Genomic DNA, 18,920 nt, shown 5'->3' with positions numbered 1-18,920 from the left:
CCAAGGACCATCTATGGATATAACCTAGAACTTCTGCTTGGATGTGGCCTGTGGTAGCTCAGTAACCAAGTAGTTTTCCAAAGTAAGGGGGACAGGGACTATTTCTAACAGGATCTCAAGGGCAGGCTGTTTGACACCTCCCCCAAGGGGAGGAGCAGTCTGTTAGGCCACAGAGGAGGACTTTGCAGCCAGCCCTGAAGATACCTGATAAAACAGGGACAGATGAAAGGGGAGGAGGTCCTCCCCTATCAGGGGACTTGGAAAGGGGCAGGGAGGGACCAGGGAGGGAGTGTGGGGTTGGGGAGGGAATGAGGGAGCGGGATACAGCTGGGACACAGAGTTAACAAAATGTAACTAAAAAGAAAAAAAAATAAAATAAAATAAAAAATAAAAAAAAGAAAATGACCCAGCATATGAAAATATAAATATATACATTATAAAAATGTTATTTTTATCATAAAGGAAAGAAACAGTAAACCACTGGTCTTGCTAGTTTTATGCCAACTTGATACAAGATAGAGTCATCAGAGAGGAGGGAGCCTCAATTGAGGAAATGCCTCCATAAGATCAAGCTGTAGGGCATTTTCTTAATTAGTTATTGATGGATCACTTTGGGTGGTACCATTCTTTTCCAGGTGGTCCTGTGGTCTATTAGAAAGCAGGATAATCAAGCCAGTAAGCAACACCCCTCCATGGCCTCTGCAACAGCTCCTGTCTCCAGGTTTCTGCCCTGCATGGGATCCTGTTCACACTGCCTTTGGTGATGAACTGTTATATGGAAATGAGTGAAATAATCTCTCTCCTCCACAACTTGCCTTTAGTTTTAGTGTTTTATTACACCAAAGAAACCCTAAGAAAACTACGAAAAATAATAACATGGTAGCCAGGCCACAGAGGAGCATTTTGCAGCCAGTCTTGAAGATACCTGATAAACCAGGGTCAGATGAAAGGGGAGGAGGTCCTCCCCAATCAGTGGACTTAGATAGGGGCAAGGAGAAGATAAGGGAGAAAAGGTAGGATTGGGAGGAAATGAGGGAGGGGGATACACCTGGGATACAGAGTTAATAAACTGTAACTAATATTAAAAAATAAATGAGATCTCATGAAACTGAAAAAAAAGAATAACATGGTAATCTACCATATAACTCAACTGTACCACTCCTAGGCATATACCCAACAGATTTAATACCATACTGCAGACTTGCAAATTCATATTCATTGCAACTTTTTTTCTAGATGTCAGAAAAGGAATCAACCTAGATATCTACAAAAAATGAATAAGAAAAATATGGTACATACTCAGAACAGAACAGAATGGAATGGAATGAAATGGAATAGAGCAAAGAGCAGAGCAGAGCAGAGAAGATAAGAACAGAACAGAACAGAACAGAACAGAGCAGAGCAGAGCAGAACTGAACTGAACCGAACAGAGTAGAGCAGAACAGACTGAGGAAATGGTCAACCAAACACTGGCACTATTTGAGAAGCATCCCATGGGAGAGAGCCAACCCCTGACACTATTAATGTTACTCTGCTGTGGTTAAAGACAGAGGCCTAGCATAACTTCTCTGTGAGGCTTTTCGATGGAAATAGAAGCAGAGACCCACAGCCAAACATTACACAGAACTCAGGGAATCCAGTTGGGGAAATGACTGAGTGAGCCAGGGGGGTTAAGGACTCTACACGACCTGCAGAGTCAACTAACCTGGGTCCACGAGGGCTCACAGGACTAAACCACAAACCAAAGAGCATGCATGGAGTGGTCATTTGGACTAGGGCCCCTACACATAGGTAGCAGATATGCAGCTTGGTCTTCATGTGGATCCCACAACAACTGGAGCAGAGACACTCTGTGACTCTTATGCATCCCTTTGGATCAAGTCCCTAAAATTGGGCTGCATTGTCTGGTCTCAGTGGGAGAGGATGCACCCAGTCTTGCAGTGACTTAATGTGCCAGGTGGACCTCCCTCTTTTGTGAGAAGACAGAAAGCGAAGGGTGTGGAAGAGTATGTGAGGGAGACAACTGAAAGCAGGGGAGGGGTGCTACAATCAGGGTGTAAAATGAATAAATAAATTAATAAATTTTTAAAAAGAGGGTTGAGAGTCTGGATCCTGGAGACCTGCTGCCCCCTTGGACAGACAGGTGAGATCACTACACCACAGATCCCCACCTGCTAGATTCCCCTGGGCAAGCCCAGTAGCAATGAGCTATGTCCTATACCATATGAGCTACATTTTCTATCCACAGCTCTGCCTGTATCATCGGGGGCCTGCTGCTATCAAGAACCACTAGGTAAGACTCATCCTTCATTCCTGATTCCTGCTGGTCTCCCTAAAACACTGCAAACACAGGTAAACCATACCTGCTCCCTGGTGCTCAATTTTCTGACCAACAACATGGCCAGCATTACCAGAGGCCTAGCAAGACCACAGACAACCATATGGCTAAAGGCCAGGGTAAGAACACAAATAATAATAACCATGGCAATATGGCAACACAGAATCCAGCTATCTTATCACAAGTCCAGGATATTCTTACACAGCCTAATCACAAGAAAATGATATTAAAGCTAATCTTATGTATATGATAGAGGCTTTTGAAGAAGACTTTAATGAATTAATCCTTTAAAGAAATACAGATGGCTTGGAACTCCTGCACAGATGTAGCCCATGGCAGTTCAGTGTCCAAGTGGGTTCCATAGTTATAGGGATGGGGACAGGGACTGTCTCTGACAGGAACTGATTGCTCTTCTCTTGATCACCTCCCCCTGAGGGGGAGCAGCCTTACCAGGCCGCAGAGGAAGACAATGCAGCCACTCCTGATGAGACCTGATAGACTAAGATCAAAGAGAAGGGGGGAGGACCTACCTTAGTATTAGACTGCGGGAGTGGCACAGATGAGGAAGAGGGAGGGAGCATGGGATTGGGAAGGGAGCTACAAAGGGGATACAAAGTGAATAAACTGTAATTAATAAAAATAAATTAAAAAATAAATACATGAAAATATAATTAAACAGGTGAGGGAAATTAATAAAATGGTTCAAGACCTGAAAATGAAAATAAAAGCAATAAAGAAAACACAACCTGAAAAAATCCTGGAGATGAAAGGAAATATGGGCACACAACTGAGCATGCATGCATGCATGCATGTGTGCTTGCACACACACACACACACACACACACACACACACACACACACACACACCACTACCACCACCACCACCATCAAAAAAACAGGAACCAACAATAGACTAAATTTCTCAAGAAAAAGACGTAGGCTAACAATAGCCATTCTAGTGTATAATAAAATAGACAACCAAAATTAATCAAAACAGATGGGGAACAACACTTCCTACTCAAAGGAATAATCCATGAATATTTCATCTCAATTCTGAATAACTATGTCAAAAGACAAGGGCACCCACTTTCATTAAAAAAATTACTAAAGCTTAAATATATATGGAATGTCACACATTAATAGCAGGTGACTTCAGCACCCCATTCTCACCAATGGACAGGTCATCCAGAGAGAAACTAAACAGAGAAATAATGAAAATAGCAGATGTTATGAAACAAATGGACATAACAGATATCTATAGTCCATTTCATCCAAACACAGACACACACACACACACACACACACACACACACACACACACACACAAATATCTTATTCTCAGAACCTCATGGAACTTTCTCTAAAATTGGCCATATACATGGACACAAGCAAGTCTACAGATACAGGAATATTAAAATAACTCCCTGTATTTTATCAGACCACTATGATTAAAGCTGGACTTCAACAACAACAGAAACAACAGAAAGTCTACAAACTCAGAATAGCTAAAATAATCCTGTACAATAGCATATCTTCTGGAGATATCACCATCCATGATCTCAAGCTGTAATATAGAGAAATAGTAATAATAATAATAATAATAAAGCTGCATGATACTGGCATAGAAATAGACTGGTGAATAAATGGAATCTAATAAAGACCCAGAAATGATCCCACATACACAAGGACACAAGTTTTTGCCAAGGAGCCAAAAGTATACAATGGAAAAAAGACAGCATCTTCAACAAATTGTGCTAGTCTAACTGGATTTCTGCATGTAGAAAAATACAAATAGATCCATTTTTATAACCTCGCACAAACTAAAATCCAAGTGGATCAAAGACATCAATACAAAACCAGACATAGTAAATCTGTTAGAAAAGAAAGTGAGGGAAAAAACCTCTGGCACAGAAGACTTCCTGAACAGTACACCAACAGCTCAGAGTCTAAGATCAACAATTAATAAATGGGACCTCATAAAATCAAAAAGTTTCTGTGAGGCAAAGGACACTGTCAACAGAACAAAACAACTACCTACACACTGGGAAAAGATCTTCACCAACCCTTCATCTGACAGAATGCTAATAGCTAAAACATATAAAGTACTCAAGAAATTAAACACCAACAAACCAAATAATCCAATTAAAAATGGGGTACACAGCTAAGCAGAGAATTCTCAACAGAGGAATTTCAAATGGCTGAGAAACACTTAAAGACATGCTCAATGTCCTTAGTCATCAGGGAAATCCAAATCAAAACAACTCTGAGATTCCATCTTACATCCACCAGAATGGCAAAAACTCAAAGGACAGCACATGCTGGTGAAGAAATGGAGAAAGGGGAACCCTCCTTCATTGCTGGAAGTAGCACAAACTTACACAACCACTTTGGAAATCAATGTGGTGCTTTTTCAGAGACTTGGGAATAGTACTACCTCAAAGATGTTCCACCATACAACAAGGACATTTGCACAACTATGTTCATAAAAGCTTTATTTGTAATAGCCACAGTCTGGAAACAACCTAGATGTTCTTCAACTGAAAAATAGACATAGAAATTGAGGTACATTTACGCAATGGAATACTTACTACACGGCAATTAAAATCAAGGAAATCATGAAATTTGTAGGGAAATGGATGGAACTAGAAAAGATCATCCTGAGTGGGGTAATCCAGAACCACAAAGGTATTCATGGTATATACTCACTTATAAGTGGATATTAGCCATATAATCAAGGAAATCATACTATAATCCACAGACCCAAAGAATCTAAATAACAAGCAGCAACCTAGTGAGGATGCTTAATTCTCATTCACAATGCAAATAGAATAGAAATCAGAAACAGTTGAAGAGAAAGAACAGGATTGGAGCCAACCATAAATGTCCTCTGAAAGTCTCTACCCAGCAGGGGATCAAAGCAGATGTTAAGACTCACAGAAGACCAAACAGCCAACAAATCTGGGCTCAGGAGAATATCTACATGGGACTGATACATCAGCTAAGGACCGTGCATGGGCAGGACCTAGACCCTCTGCTCAGATGTAGCAGATAAGCAGCTCAGTCTCCATGTGGGTCCCCTAGTAAGAAGAGCAGGGGCTGTCTTTGATGTGGGTTGTGTTGCCCACTCTTTGGTCACTTCCCCCTGGCAGGGTGGCCTTACCAGGCCGCAGTGGAAGAGGATGCAGGCAGTCCTGATGAGAGACTTGGTAGGCTGAGATCAGATGGTAGGAGAAGAGGGCTCCTTCTTTCTGAGGGCTAGGAAAGCAGGATAGGAAGAAAAAGAGAGGGAGAAGAAGGAGGGTGGGACCTATAGGAGAAAAGGGAGGGGCTCTACAATTGTCATGTAAAGTAAACAAATTATTAAAAAATTAAATAATAAAGGAAAAACAAATTATGAAAAAGCCTTTAAAAAATCTAGCACCTCTTCGTGTTTGAAGTCTTGTAATGATATCTGATACAAGGTACTTACCTAAATATAATAAAGGCAATATTCAGCAAGCCCATAACCAACATAAAATTAAAAGGAGTGAAACTTAAATCAATCCCACTGAAGTCAGGGACAAGACAGGCTGTCCACTCTCTCCAGATCTATTAAACATAGTACTTGAAGTTTTAGCTAGAGCAATAAGACAACTAAAGGAGATCAATAAGATACAAATTGTAAAGGAAGAAGTAAAAGTATCGCTATTTGCAGGTGATATGATATTATACATGAATGACCCCCAAAATTCTACCATGGAACACCTACAGCTGCTAAACACCTTCAGTAAATATGTCAATACAAAATTAATGCTAAAAATCTGTGGCAAATGACAGTCTTAGAAATAAATTAGGGAAATAATACCCTTCACAATAGCCACAAAAAATATAAAATATCTTGGTGTAACTCTAAGCATGCAAGTGAAAGACCTGTATAACAGGTCTCTGAAAAAGAAAACTGAAGAAGATATCAGAATTTGGAAAGATCTCCAATGCTCATGGATCAAAAATGGCCATCTTACCAAAAGCAATTTAGAGATTCAACGCAATTCCCATCAAAATCCCAAAACAATGTTTTACAGAGACTGAAAGAGCAATTATGAACTTCATGTGAAAAAAAAAATCCTGGGATAGCTAAAGCAGTTCTGTACAATAAAAAAAGTAACAACAACAACTTCTGGAGGTACTACCATCCCTGATTTCAAGCTGTTATTGTAATAGGAATCTCTAATGGCCAGGTAACACTTAAAAATCATTCAAAGTCTCTTAGTTATCAGGGAAATGTAAATCAAAACGACTCTGAGAATCCATCTTACACCCATCAGGATGGTTAAGATCAGAATCTCAACTAACAGCACGTGCTGGCTAGGATGTGGAGTGAGGGGAAACTCTTCTATTGCTGGTGGCAGTGAAAACTTGTACAACCACTTTGGAAATCAATCTGGCACTTTATCAGAAAATTGGGAATAGTGCTACCTCAAAACCCAGCTATACCACTTCTGTTCATATGCCCAAAATATGTTCTTACATACAAAAAGGATACTTACCCAAATTATGTTCATAGCAGATTTATTCATAATAGTCAGAAACTGGAAACAACCTAGATGTCCCTGAACTGAAGAATGGATAAAGAAACTGTGGTACACTTACACAAAACACTACTACTCAGCTATTAAAAACAAGGAAATCATGTAATCTGCATGGAAATGGATGGAACTAGAAACTATCATCCTGGGTGAGGTAACCCAGACCCAGAAAAGACACATATGGCACACATATCCACTTACAAGTGGATATTAGCCATAGTTTACAGAATAACCATTCTACAATTTACAGACCCAAAGAAGCCAAGTTACAAGGAGGACCCAATGGAAGATACTTGAATCTCACTGCGAAGGGGAAATAAAATAGACATCTAAAGCAGATGGAGGAAGGGAACTTGGTGAGAGAGGGAGTGGACAGGGAAATGGGGGGTGGTGGGATTCAAGTGTGGATAGATGGGAAAGGCTGGAAGAAAGAACTGAAATCAGTGTGGGGGAATCTCTAGGACAAGGGAGGCACCTGGGATTCTATGGTGGCAACCCAAGCTGAGACTTGTACCAGCAACAGATATGGAGCCTGAAATGGCCACCTCCTGTAGCCAAGTGGAACTTCCGTTGGGGAGAGGGGACACCAGCCCACACACAAAACCTTAAACCTAACCAATAAATGATTGTCTCAACTTGAGTCACATGCCATGAGAGAGAGCCCACCACTGACATGATGCTTGATACTCTGCTATGCTTGCAGACAGGAACCTAGCATAACAGTCATCCGAGTGGCTTCATCCACTAGCTAGCTGATGGAAACAGATGCAGAGACCCACAGCCAAATATTAGGCAGAGCTCAGGAAAACATATGGAAGGAGAGGGAGGAAGGATTGAAAGAGCAGAGAAGTCAAGGACACCATAAGAAAACCTACAAAATCAACTAACATAGACCCATAGGGGCTCACAAAGACTCAAATACCAAAGAGCATTGATGGGACAGTTTTAGGCCCCTACAGATATATAACAGATGTACAGCTTGGTGCTCATGTAGGATCTCTAACATCAGGGGCAAGGGCTCTGTTGCCTCTGTTGCCTGCCTTTTGCTACCTTTCCCTTAACTGGACAGCCTTGTCTAGCCTCACTAGAAGAATATCCATCAAATCCTATTTGATATGGGAAGACAGGTTGATACATGTGGGAGTTCTCCCCTTCTCTAAGAGGAAAGGGAAAGGACACAGGGAGAGAAGAAGAGAAGGAGGAATGAGAAGGCCTGAGAGGAGAGGAGGGAGGAGAACTTCCTATTTTGATGTAAACTAACTAAATAAAGTAATTAATTAATATAAAATAGGCTGAGTCAACTATTCAAAGAAAGACAGTAAGCAGCACTCCTCTCCATTGCCCCTGCATCAGCTTCTGCCTCTGGGTTTTTTTTTCCCTAATTTATTTCCTGCCCTGATTTCTTTTTTGACAATTGTGAAGTGGAATCATAACTTAAACAAACCCTTTTTTCCACAAGTTGCTTTTGGTCACAGTGTTTCATCACAGCCACAGTAACCCTAAGACAAGGATTAAGCAATGATAAGGATGGAGGTGGTAATGGGAGAAGAGGTCATAGTAGATGGGCTAAACAAAACTAAGGATGTATGAAAAAATCTTACAGAAACCCAATTTACAATACAACTTTTAGAAAGACCTAGAGGGAACAGGAACTTCACAATGAGAACAACAAACCAAAATACCTGGGCCCAGGGGGTCCTGCAGATACCGGATACTCCAACCAAGGACCATGAATGGAGAGGACCTAGGCCTCCAGTTCAATGGAAGCCCAATGGCTGCTCAGTTTCCAAGTGGGTTCCCTAGTAATTGGTACAGGAGCTGTCTCTGACATGAACTTGGTGGCCAGATGTTTGATCACCTCCTCCTGGGGGGCTGCAGCCTTGCCAGGCCACAGAGGAAGATGATGCAGCCATCCTTGATGAGACCTGATAAGCTAAGGTCAGATAGAAGGGGAGGGGGTCCTCTCTGTTCAGAAGACTAGGGAAAGGGCATAAGAGCAGAAGAGGGAGGGTGGGTGGTACTGGGGGGAGATGAGGGAGGGAGTTGCAGAGGGAATACAAAGTGAATAAATTGTAATTAAAAATACTGAAAATAAAATAAAAACAACAACACCAAAAAAGACTGAACATAATTTATCTTGCCTTAGTAGACAATGTCACTATGGAAATACATTAATTATTAAATGAAAATTGTAGTGCAAGGAAATACAATACAAACTATTGCCACAGTCTTGTTTATACATCATATCTACATGGTAAGACCCTTTTGGCTGTAGGAGATATAGAAATCACTTTAAACTGAGCAGAAAGTTCCTCTCTGCTGGCTATCTTTCACAGTATCAGGAGTAGTATGTAGGTTGCTAGGAAAAAAAAATATCATTGGTCTTTCTCATCATTGGACTCTATATGTTGTTACACAACCCTGCCAAGCAAGATGTGGCAAATGATGCAGTAGTAGCACAACTGGTACATGATAACAGACTAGGAGGGTACTCCTTCTGGTTAGAAACCCATTACCAGGGAGGTCATAGGCCCTAGAGTAGAACCAGCTACTACTATTTTTCTAAATGATAATACTGTTAAATTTCCTTCAAAATATTTACCCATTTACCATAGACCTGTATGTGTTTCTCTCAAACTTGGTCAAAGAAGCTTTCTCATGCAGTGGACAACAGTAGGTGGAGATATGTATAACTCATTAAGTTGTTAGACTCAATGCTCTGCTCCAAAATGGGCATCAATATTAGCCCCTGTTCCCCTAGAAAGGCTCAGTGAACATGGTGGAAGAAATAACAGAAACGATAAAAAAGGTAAAACATGAGCATGCTGTGAAATGCGGTCTTCTAGCATGACAGGTGTATTGTATTCATAGAGTCACAGCATCTGTGACTAATTGCACAACACCTATACAAAACAGCCAGGCAAAATTGTATCATAGATGATGGGTAGAATATATCCAGGCTATTCCCCATAGGGAAGAGCTATTTGTAAATAATTGTTAACAAAGGGAAGAAGATTCATTCTTGAGTGGAAATGAGGCCACTTGTAGGTTTTTAAAACAAAAGTGGGTGGCCCCATCTGTCCATAAAATTTGGAGGGGTGGGTTAGACTAAATATGGGATTAGGTGGGGGCAGAAAATGGGGATATTATCAAAATAATATTTCATTATATACATGAATGAAATCCTAAAAAAAAATAAGTATTTTAAAATTAAATGTACTAGAATCCACTTTTCACCCCTCTCCATTCTGTGTTTTGACAACTTATTGCTTCTGTGCGAGGGAAAGTTAGCAAGGTGACCACAATGTAGTGGAAGTCCACATATTCAAGACAATACAGGCAGCACTACAGCAAGCATGGCACAATAAGCCTAAAGGTGCAGTAGTAATGCATATAACTGCTTGGTTACCAATATTCCTCTAATTGGACTTAACAGCTGATCAACAAGAAGGAAAACATACCTGGCACTGGAAACCCTAGGAACTACTCAGTGCTAATGGAGTCATAGATCTTGGAGGTGAACCTATAACCACCAATAAACCAGCATAATCTCTAATAATAATCTCAAATTTTGTTTCTATACCCAAAAATAAGTATAATCTTCACCCTTTATCAAGGAAATGTCTTTGTAGAACAAAGACAATGACAGAAAGCACTATTAGTCAAAATGAAGAATTCTGGAGCACAGCCTCAATGAATACATACATAGTAAAATGTCCACTCATAAGGCTCAGGGATCATTGCAGAAGAGGGAACAGAAATAATGTAAAAAAAAGTCAGAGGAACACAATTTGCAATGATATTGTGTCTTGTAGGAATGCCAGGAACTACACTCATAAAATCTCACCAATACTGACTGCATAACTCTGAGCTGAACAAGAACAATGGTAGGCATGCTAACATAGACAGAGCAAAGTCCATAAGGCTTTGACCCTACATAAACAACTTTAGCAACTAAAGAATAGACAGTCTTCTCCAGGGTAGAGGATACAAATTTGTTATCTGATAATAATGTTTAGCCCTGTAAACATGCATGACAAGTAACCTTTTGTACACTAAGTAGGCTATATGAGACTATAGATAAAAATACATATATATATATATATATATCTGTATGTAATAATGATTAATTGAAAAAAGAGGTCATGAAATTTGAAATAGAACAAAGATTGGTGTATGAGAGGGTTTGGAGAGAAGAAAAGTAAAGGGCAAATGATCTATGTATATTATAATCACAAAAATATAAAAAATAATTTTAAAACCTGAAAATAAATTAAAAAATACAACTTCATTTTATGAAGATAATGCATTCAAACTCAACCACTGAATGGGTAGATGCATGAACTCATAAAATATAAAGCAATAAACTTAGAAATGTAAATGCTTATAATATTCTTCTTAAAAATGTAAACATCAGCTGGGTATGATGAATGCCTTTAATCCCAGTACTTGGGAGGCAGAGACAGGTGATTCTGAGTTCAAGGCTAGCCTTGTCTACAAAGGAGTTCCAGGACAGCCATGGTTCTGTTACACAGAGAAACCCTGTTTTGAAAAACAAAACAACAACAACAAAAAACTGTAAAAATTAAAAGTCCAATAGAAACAGTTTAAAGTTAACTGAGAGAGAATTCACCCAGGGGGAAACATGAATAAAATAAGAACTGATGTGATCATAACATTATGGGAAAGGTAGAAAGAGATGGGAGGTTGAAAGATTAGATACTGGATGTCTAAGCATTCTTTAATATCGTAGTGTGCTAGCTTATCCTACATTTTACATATTATGAATAGCCAGAAGAGTAGATCTCAAATACTCAACAAAAATTAAATTTAAGGAAATGGAAGTATAAATTTTCCTGATCTTATTAGTAAATATTGTATATGGGAGTTGTACTATTTCACAATAACCCAGAAATGTGTAACTACATAATAATAATAAAAAAACATTAAAAAGCATTTGAAGATAAAAGTGTTCTAATTTGATCACTATACATTGTATGCATACATTAAACTATCATACAATCCCCTAACTTAGTGAAAGTAGAACATTTAAATATATGCACAAATATTTAATTTTGGAAATTCAACGTCTGTATTTTTGATCTTGTGTAAGAATGCACTTAGTTTCTTTCAGCCTTAGATGCCTGAGTTTTATAATATAAAAGTTAAAAGGTAATTGTTTTCTCTTTTCTATCCTTGAGGATTTACAGACAGCTGGTTGCAAAATAAACACAATGAGTTGGTGTATTTGAATGGAGGCTGCTTTATTATCTATGATCGGTTCTATAAGGCATGCTATTAAAAGGCAGATATAGGATATTGTCAGGTGTACTTCTGGGTAGGAAAAGTGAGTCATGTGGTCTTGCAGCATAACTAAATTACAATTTAGTCACTTGAATTTTATAAAAATCATTTATCTACTTGCAACATATAGGTGATCCTAGCAAAATCATTATTTCTATGTTGTTGTCAATGATTTTGTCACTTGCAATTACATAAAACACAATTCAACTACTCTTTTCTATTGGGAACCTCAACTATATCAGAAAAGGTTTAAAATGATGTTGACTCCTTGAGCCCTTCATTAAAAAAAAGAAAAGAAAAAAAAGCATTGGGATGGAAAGAACTGCTCCCCAAAGACAAAGACAACCACAAAGGAAAGTTTAAAAGCTGAGGAAAGATATTTATATGAAAAATATAGCAAAAATATAAAGAGGTAAAACATCACAAATGATAAGATTTTCTTTACTTAATCTTCTTGAAAATTATTAAGTCAGTTTTTAATGGTTAGGAAAGCAGCCACTTTACTAATCTCAAGTTCAGATCTAGGTTATACAGAATTATTACATAGTAAAAAATCAAAGCTTTGTTGCCTGAGATTGCATTTCACAACAGATTATAAGAGTGCAGTGAAAAAAGGAAGCTGAGTAAAGAAGCTGTCACAAGAGTTTCTGTATTAAAGGAAATAGATGATTGTAAAGTTCCCAAAAATCTCCACACAGCCTGGAGCATGTACTGAAGCAGTTAACAGCATAATGGCCCCTGACGTTGTTTCCACGTGAGAAGTCTGCTCAGCAATTACAGGAAAAATAAATACCACTATTGATTGAAATCATATTATATGGACAGGTACTAATGAGAAGAACTTTATGTACTTCCTCAGTACAATAATCTCATGAAATTGGTACTGCTAATATTGTAATATTATAGATGAGGAAACTGAAAGCTCACTTACAAAATGAACAGAAACTTGAATGGGATTTCAGATCTTCTAGGCTCTAAAGCCCTAAGGCTTACCCCTTCTGCTCTGCTTTCTTCCTCAACCAGGTTATTTCACACTACTCTACTATGGATTCTGAACTTTTCGTTCCAATTTTTCCTGTCAATCTTTGCTATATCAAACACATTATGTTTTTAAAAATGGAAATAGTGGTGCTGAAGCAGTTTTTCAGCAGGCGCTCTCATTCCAGGGAGGGAAGAAATAGCTTAAAAATGCATCAGCAATGCAACATAATGGTGGGAGCATTTTTCCTTCTTGGTGAATAGGAATCAATTATTGCTACATGTTTGCAATTATTTGCAATGGATTGAATTTCAGAAGCTTTTCGTTTCACTTTTGCTCCACGTATGTAAAAATATCCTGCCACCTGAAAGCTCAGTGATTCATCCACTGCATTTTTAAATCTATTCTTTCCTCATATATTACCTCCTGACAACAGTTTCCCCTCCTTTTCCCCATATCAGCTCCTCCCCCACATTCCCTCCTCTCCCCATCCATTCTTAAATTTCCTTTCAGATAAAGGACCCTTATTAACCAAACATGGCATAGCAGGCTACAATAAGACTAGGTATACCCCTCTGCATATTAAGGCTGGACTAGGCAACCCAGTAGGAGAAAAAGGTCCCCAAAGCACACAAAAGAGTCAAAGAAAGACAGGCCCTGCTCACACAGAATGGTACGATTGGTAAGGAATCCTCTACATAGAGAAGATACATGCATGTACAAAAGCTAAGAATGCTAATAATGAATTTAGAATCTCTTCAAAAGTCCACAGTGGCCTTTTAATCTGTGTCATGTGAAGCAGCTTTAAGTGTTTTCACATTTATTCACTTATATTTTTACAGAGATTTATAGGTGGACATGTGCATGTCAGTCCATGTGTGGAAGTTAAAGGACAATTCATCAATTTTATCATACTACTGTCTGTGTCCTGGAATTAGGTTCAGTTAATCAGGCCTACCAACAGTCAACTTTACCCACTAAGCTAATTTACTAGTAGCATCATTCAAAAAATCTGTTTCTGTATCCATTCCTCTGTTGAAGGACATCTGGGTTGTTTCCAGGTTCTGGCTATTACAAATAATGCTGCTACAAACATGGTTGAACAAATGTCCTTGTTATATACTTGAGGATCTTTTGGATATATGCCTAGGAGTGGTATAGCTGGATCTTAAAGAAGCAGTATTCCTAATTGTCTGAAAAAGCGCCAGATTGATTTCCATGGTGGTTGTACAAGTTTACATTCCCACCAGCAATGGAGGAGGGTTCCCCTTTCTCCACAACCTCTCTAGCATGTGTTGTCACATGAGATTTTGATCTTAGCATGATGGTTATAAGGTGAAATCTCAGGGTCGTTTTGATTTGCAACTCCCTGATGGCTAAGGATGTGGAATACTACTCAGCAATTAGAAACAAGAAAATCATGAAATTTGCAGGCAAATAGGGGGATCTAGAAAAGATCATCCTGAGTGAGGTATCCCAGAAGCAGAAAGAAACACACTCATAAGTGTGTACTAGACCTATAAGATAGGATAAACATACTAAAATCTGTACACCTAAAGAAGCTAAGAAAGAAGGAGGTACCCCTTTTAAATCCATTTTATCTGAGAAGGAGCTGACTAGGATAATAATGTTCTTGAAGCTAGTAAAGGGAGGACTTGGGCTTGCTTCTCTATCTATATGTTATGTGTTATGAACCAACACAGCAGATTTTACACATGCACACGTGTTCATTCTCACACAAACCTAGACACATACATCCACACATGAGAGAGAGACAGAGAGATAGAGACAGAGAGAGAGATAGAGAACATGATCGAATAACAAGGAGAAACCAGGTCCAAGGAATCTAAAAATATATCTCACATTTGATGTAAAGTCCTCTTTTCCTATTTTTACCATGTTTGGAACTACAGGTCTATACCCTGCAGAAATACATATATGCTCAAAGATATGTAGTCATTTTGCCTTAGCTTGAGCTCTTGGGAAGTTGTAAGGCAAAGGCTAAGATAGTTGCTCAGTTGCTTCACTGTGACCACATATCTTCCATGGCATGAGTATACCCACAGTATACACCCACAGTAATTCAAAGACATCCTTAAAAGACAAAGATCTATCTTTAATACTCTCTTCTTGGCACATACTACCCTTTTCTCATTTAGATTCATGACCTATCTTAGACTGGCCATACACTATAATTACTAAATAGGCCCAAAGGTAACTATTTGCTCAAAAATGACTTCCAGAGAGTTGGCAGAAAGAGATATAAAGTGGAGCCTGTTTATTACTATGTTTTCTGAAGTATAATGACAGAATCATGGACTGAAAAACACGTGGCTTAAATTCTATTTCTTAGATAATACAACCAGAATAAGTGGGAGGATGAAACTTCAGCTTAAAATTAAATAGCCAAATGAGAAGAATGAAAGGTTACTTAATATTTAAACAGTATTCATTAGACAGCCCACACATACTGTTGTTTCCAGGGAACTTAAGGGCTACATGTGAAGCAAAAGAGAAGGGCAAAATGTGATTGAGTTGGACAAGAGAGAGAAGAGTTCAGGTTATGTCAGGACACTACCTTTACTTCCTTTAATGATCAGTATGTGAGTGTATGTGAGGCATTGTCTTATTTTCTGTGCATAGCTCTAATGTGAAGCAGTAAAAACAGAGTCAAAGAAAAAAAAACATTTTTTTCTTTTTTTTCATTTTTAATTAGTTATAGTTTATTTGCTTTGTATCACAGCTGTAGCCCCCTCCCCCATCCCACCCAATCCCACCATCCCTCCCTCTTCTTCTTTTTTTCTTATCAGTTACATTTTATTAACTCTGTATCCCAGCCATGTCCCACTCCCTCATTCCCTCCCAGTCCCTCCCTCCCTCCCTCCCTCATCTCCACCGTGCCCCTTGCCAAGTCCAATGAGAGGGGGGACCTCCTCCCCATTCATCTGATCCTGTTTTATCAGGTATCTTCAGGACTGGCTGCAAAGCTCTCCTCTGTGGCCTAACAGGACTGCTCCTCCCTTGGGGGGTGGGGGTGGGGAGGCCAAAGAGCCAGTCACTGAGTTCCTGTTAGAAATAGTCCTTGTTCCCCTCACTATGGGAAAACAATTGGTTACTGAGCTACCACAGGCTACATCTGAGCTGAGGTTCTAGGTTATATCCATACATGGTCCTTGGTTGAATGTCAGTCTCTGAAAAGACCCTGTGCCCAGATATCTTTGGTCCTTGTGGAGCTCCTATCCTTTCCTCATCAGACTAACTCCCCTTCTTTCTTATGATTCCCTGTACTCTGCCAAAGGTTTGGTCATGAGTCTTTGCTTTGAAAACACTGCTAGTTAGAGTCTTTCAAATGCGCTCAGTAGACTCCTGTCATACGTTCAATGCACATCCCATCTGTCTTTCTAAATGAGGATTGATCATCTTACCCCATGTCCGCTCTCTTGATTATCTTTTTTAGGTGTATAGATTTAATTATGTTTATCACATCTTATAGGTCTATATAAGTGAGTATATACCGTGTTTGTCTTTCTCCTTCTGGGATATTTCACTCAGGATGATCTTTTCTAGATCCCACCATTTGCCTGAAAATTTCATGATTTCCTCCTTTTTAATTGCTGAGTAGTATTCCATTGTGTAAAAATACACAATTTCTGTACCCATTCCTCCGTTGATGGACATCTGGGTTGTTTCCAGGTTCTGGCTATTACAAATAATGCTGCTATAAACATGGTTGAGCAAATATCTCTTTTGTGTACTTGAGCAAACTTTGGGTATATACCTAGCAGTGGTATAGCTGGGTCTTGAGGAAGCACTATTCCTAATTGTCTTAGAAAGCACCAGATAGATTTCCAGAGTGGTTGTACCAGTTGCCATTCCCACCAGCAGTGGAGGAGGGTTCCCCTTTCTCCACAACCTCTCCAGCATGTGTTGTCCCTTGAGTTTTTCATCTTGGCCATTCTGATGGGTGTGAGGTGAAATCTCAGGGTCGTTTTGATTTGCATTTCCCTGATGGCTAATGAGGATGAGAATTTCTTTAAATGTTTCTCTGCCATTCATATTCCTCTGTCGAGAATTCTCTGTTTAGCTCTGTTCCCCATTTTTTAATTGGATTCCTTGGTTTACTGCTTTTCAGCTTCTTTAGTTCTTTGTATATACTCGATATTAGTCCTCTGTCAGATAAAGGGTTCGTGAAGATTCTTTCCCAATCTGTAGGCAGTCGTTTTGTTTTGATGACAGTGTCCTTTGCTTTACAGAAGTTTTCAGTTTCATGAGGTCCCATTTATTGATTGTTGCTCTTAGAGCCTGTGCTGTTGGTGTTCTGTTCAGGAAGTTGTCTCCTGTGCCAAGGAGTTCTAGGCTGTTCCCCACTTTTTCTTCTAACAGATTTAGAGTATCTGGTTTTATGTTGAGGTCTTTGATCCACTTGGACTTTAGTTTTGTGCAGGGTGATAAACAGAGATCTATTTTCATTTTTCTGCATGTGGACCTCCAGTTTGACCAGCACCATTTGTTGAAGATGCTTTCTTTTTTCCATTGAATGGTTTTTACTTCTTTGTCAGAAATTGAGTATTCATAGGTGTGTAGGTTTATTTCTGGGTCTTCTATGCGGTTCCATTGATCCTCCTTTCTGTTTTTATGCCAATACCATGCAGTTTTTAATATTATTGCTCTGTAGTACAACTTGAGATCGGGGATGGAGATACCTCCAGATGATCTGTTGTTGTACAGGATTGTTTTGGAGATTCTGGGTTTTTTTCTTTCTCCATATGAAGCTGAGAATCTTTTTTTCAAGGTCTGTAAAGAATTAAGTTGGTATTTTGATGGGAATTGCATTGAATCTGTAGATTGCTTTTGGCAGGATGGCCATTTTCACAATGTTAATCCTACCAATCCATGAGCACGGGAGATCTTTCCATCTTCTGTGATCTTCTTCAATTTCTTTCTTCAGAGACTTGAAGTTTTTCTCAAACAGGTCTTTCACTTGCTTGGTTAGTGTCACCCCAAAGTACTTTATGTTATTAGTGGCTATTGTGAAAGGTGTTGTTTCCCTAATTTCTTTCTCGGTCCTTTTGTCTTTGGTATATAGGAGGGCTTCTGATTTTTTGAGTTGATTTTGTATCCTGCCACTTTGCTGAAGGTGTTTATCAGCTGGAGAAGTTCTCTGGTTGAATTTTTGGGGTCGCTCATATATACTATCATATCATCCGCAAATAGTGACACTTTGACCTCTTCCTTTCCGATTTGTATCCACTTGATCTACTTTAGTTTTCTTATTGCTCTGGTTAGGACTTCAAGTACTATGTTGATAAGGAAGGGAGAGAGTGGGCAGCCTTGTCTTGTCCCTGAATTCAGTCAGATTGATTTAAGTTTCTCTCTATTGAGTTTGATGTTGGCTATAGGCTTGCTGTATATTGCCGTTACTATGTTTAGATATGTGCCTTGTATTCCTGATCTCTCCAAGACTTTAAACATGAATGGGTGTTGGACTTTGTCAAATGCTTTTTCAGTCCTAAGAAGATGATCATGTGGTTTTTCTCCTTCAGTTTGTTTATATGGTGGATTACATTGATGGATTTCTGTATGTTGAACCACCCTTGCATGCCTGGGATGAAGCCTACTTAAAGACTGTTATATGTTACACATAGCAGAGAATCAAAGACAGGTCAAAGAGAAAAACCTGGCCAAATCACACACACACACACACACACACACACACACACACACACACACACAC

Source organism: Psammomys obesus, unplaced genomic scaffold, assembly GCF_907164565.1.
Source record: "Psammomys obesus unplaced genomic scaffold, mPsaObe1.curated_primary_1811, whole genome shotgun sequence".
Taxonomy (NCBI): Eukaryota; Metazoa; Chordata; class Mammalia; order Rodentia; family Muridae; genus Psammomys; species Psammomys obesus.
Note: the sequence above shows the minus strand (reverse complement) of the source record.